Source organism: Amia ocellicauda, chromosome 18 (genome assembly GCF_036373705.1).
Source record: "Amia ocellicauda isolate fAmiCal2 chromosome 18, fAmiCal2.hap1, whole genome shotgun sequence".
Lineage (NCBI taxonomy): Eukaryota > Metazoa > Chordata > Actinopteri > Amiiformes > Amiidae > Amia > Amia ocellicauda.
The window spans coordinates 11,203,504-11,207,218 of record NC_089867.1 but is presented as its reverse complement, the minus strand read 5'-3'; the positions used below and the strand labels follow the sequence as shown (position 1 = coordinate 11,207,218).

The 3,715-nt window shown below is 39.5% G+C and overlaps 1 non-coding gene across 1 annotated transcript; it reads right to left on the bottom strand.

Annotated features, from left to right (window-relative positions):
- Positions 1–3,434: 3,434 nt before the first annotated feature.
- On the bottom strand, positions 3,435–3,507 carry trnar-acg (transfer RNA arginine (anticodon ACG)). Its single transcript has one exon. It is a non-coding gene; the product is annotated as a tRNA-Arg (tRNA).
- Between the last annotated feature and the right edge of the window lie 208 nt (positions 3,508–3,715).

Here is a 3,715-nt window from a genome sequence, read left to right as displayed (position 1 = left end):
GAGTCTATTTTCACGCATTCAAATTAACTTTTTTTTGGTGGTAAAACTAATTACTTGGATCAATCAATCTTTTCATTTCTACTTATTAAGAGGAGATGGAGAATGGCTTCAGTTTAAGGAAAATTCTTCAGTCCTAGATCCCAGATTCACAGAGTCAGCAGAAAGTGGTCGGTTGCATGAAAAGGAGGGCATCCATGCTAAAATTGCTAAATGCCTAATTGCTCTGGCCAGTGGGTTATTTTTGGTGCTAAAATAAATTGGATTACACAATCCATCATGGTTTTCGTGCCAGAGTGTGAATTAATTAAAAATCAAAGTTCTTTTGTTTATGATAAATGTGCACAGTTATTTTGCAGCCCATTATTCAGAGGGAAATTGGTCAACCTTGGCTTAAAATGACCCGTACGCATTAAAGTGCTGTATTATGAATGGAATACATAGTTGCCACAGACATTTACACATGGTCACAGACAGACACAGGAGAGTACAAGTGAGAGGCAGCCATCTCGTTATTTTCCTAGTTTCAGACCAGTCTTAGTATTCCTCATTTTGTTTTAACTTTGCCTTAATTGAAGTTAATCTTGTCTGTAGTTTGCCTTAATTGAAGTCAATTCAGTTCAGCTGCTGAGTTGGTGAAAGTAAATAGGTTGTAGAAAGGTGATTTAGTCGAGGACTAGCAGGAACTCTGTTCCAGGAGGAGACCGTTAGGTGTGAATTGGAGGCAGGTAGAAAAAAGATACTTAAAGCAGCTGTTGAGAAAGAGCTGCGCTGTTTCTCGGTCACAAAAAGTTAAGTAGTTGTCTAGGGAACAGGAACCAAGACTGAAAAAACTGTAACATTTAGACGAATGTGGCCATTACAGTGTCAGGATTGCAGATTGATTGCCTTCCTGGATGAACTCATCCAAGAAGATTTCATTTGTGAATGTTGTCGGCATGTTGAAGTCCTGGAGACTAAGGTCCGTGATCTTGAGGCTCAGCTTGTTGATCTGCACTGTATTAGTGATGTAGAAGAATTAGTCAATCAGCCCATGAGAGAGGTCCCTTAGAGCAGTGGTTCCCAAACCGGTCCTGGGGGACCCCCTACCCTGCAGGTTTTTGTTCCAACCGAGCTCTCAATTACTTAATTGAACCTTAATTGAAGTAACAATCTGCTTAGATTTTACTTTTTAAATTGTGTAAGAAAATTCTTTTCTTCAATATGTTTTTAAATATAATTCTATACTTAACTTAAACCCCCTTCTGTTTAAAATAATTAAAAGTCTCTGATTTTAGGAATTTTTTAGTTCAATTAAGTGTTCAATTAAGTAATTGAGAGCTCGGTTGGAACAAAAACCTGCAGGGTAGGGGGTCCCCCAGGACCGGTTTGGGAACCACTGCCTTAGAGACATCCCAAGAGCTAGAAATGCCCAACAGGTTCCAACTGCTGGACACCGAGTTGGACGGTGACAGCTCCGAGGCTGATGGGAGGGCAGTTGATCACCAGAGCACCATGGTGTCCACAACCCCCCAGAAGAGGGAGGTAGTTATAGTAGGAGACTCGATTCTTAGAGGCATAGATCACACAGTGTGTTCTAGTGATAAGGAGACCCGCATGGTATCTTGCCTGCCTGGTGCTTAGGTTGCAGATCTCCCTAAACTAGTAGACAGGCTGCTGGCCAAAGCTGGTGGGGAATCCACTCATCATGGGCCACATTGGAACCAATGACATAGGAAAAGGAAGGGCAGAGGTTCTGCAAGACAAATTTAAAGAGTTAGGAAAGAAACTAAAGAGCAGAACCTCTGCAGTAGTTTTCATCTAAATACTTCCGGTACCACGTTCCAGGCCAGGGAGACAGGCTGAGATTAGAAAGTATAACGTGGTTGAAATGTTGGTGTAGGAAAGAGGGTTTTAGATTTATGGAGCATTGGTCTTTTATCTGGGATAGATGGGACCTGTACAAACTGGACAGTCTACATCTAAACAGCTAATGTATTGGGAGAGCGTACAGAGTAATTGAGAATCTTTTAAACTTGGGACCAGGGGTGCAGGGAGCTCTGACAATGGGATATATTCCACTAAGGAATGAAAACCAAGGGAAACTGCTAGTAGAAAACTCCTGAAATGTTTGTACCTCAATGCTAGGAGTATAAGGATCAAGATTTTAGACCTAGAAGCCACAGTGCTGGCGTGTGACTATGATGATGTAGGAGTGACAGAAACATGGCTTACAGAAAATGATGGGGATGAAAACAAGGATACACACAGTTTAGGAGAGACAGGCAAAAACGAAGAGGTGGTGGGGTGGCATTATATGTCAAAAATTACTTTGAGGCAGAAGAACTCAAATTAGATCCTAGTAACGAAACAGAACCTTTGTGGGTTCAACTTTTTGCAGTTCTTCACATCCCACATTTGAGTACAGATATAAATATACACACAATCTAATGTGTCATGTTTGTTTTTCATGTATTTCAATGCCTCTCGTTCTATGACCATGAGTCTCATACTCGGTTCAATGGTTCAAGGAAATCACCTGTTATTCTCTGGTGCGCTACAAAGATTTGAACTTTATAGAAAGGTGAAAGCTAGAAGCCTGGAGGTGCCAATCCCGACATCGATGTTTTTTAAATAAACATTTATGACTAAAAAATTAAAATTTGACTCAAGAATTACTTGGGTGTTCATTTTTGCACCAAATTGTTTTGACATTTTTGCAGAAAACACAGAAACAGGTTATGCACCCTTCTCTGACCAGATGTGCTGTGGCACCTGTGCACAATGTGAACGGCAACAGCAAGGAACTATAAATCATTAACTTTCAGATATGCATTGTTTAAAACAGGGTATCCATTAATTTAATTTAATTTAAATTGCTTTCTTTATTGTGTTATAGACAAATAAGGTCACTTAAAAGGGTGACTCACAATAAATACATATTTGGTATATATATTTGTCCATAATACACAATAAAATAATACAGATGTACACATATATAGTCTCTACGTCTAAACTCAACATCAGCATATTTTAATGCAGGGGTTCCCAAAGTGCGGCCCTCAAGGATGTTTGGTGTGGCCCCCCAAAGCCTTAAGTTTTACTATATTTCTACCCTTTAGGAACATTTTTGGTTACAAATTGCACATGTAATGGGGGAAAATAATAAAACGACAATTAAAGTTAATACATGTTCCCTAACAGGAATGTATAGGAAATAAAAGGTATGATTTTGGACATATTTTGTTTAGGAAATAGGGCTGTGATAGGCTGATGTCATGCTTGGTAGCGATAGAGGCTGTGATTGGCTAATTCTGATAGTACCACGGAGAGGTTATTTAGTATTTTCTAGCTGCAGGTCACTGTAAACAGAATCAATTGAAACTGCAGTTGTGATGAACATAATCATACACTTCTGTAGAACCAAATGTCTATCGCTTATGGAGAGAAAAAAATGTCGAGCCAGCCAGGAGTCGAACCTAGAATCTTCTGATCCGTAGTCAGACGCGTTATCCATTGCGCCACTGGCCCGTTCTGTGTATGTGTAACATTTAGTGTTTATCTCAGATTAAGATGGTGGAAAATGTATCTAAATAATATGCATATATATTATATGGTTATATAAAATGCAAACTCTGATGTGAGACCCAGTTAGCACTATGTGTTACTAGTGCAATTAGCTTCCTGCTGATGTGCATGCACAGCGGTGTGTAGCTGGCTTTCAGATATGTTCATGATT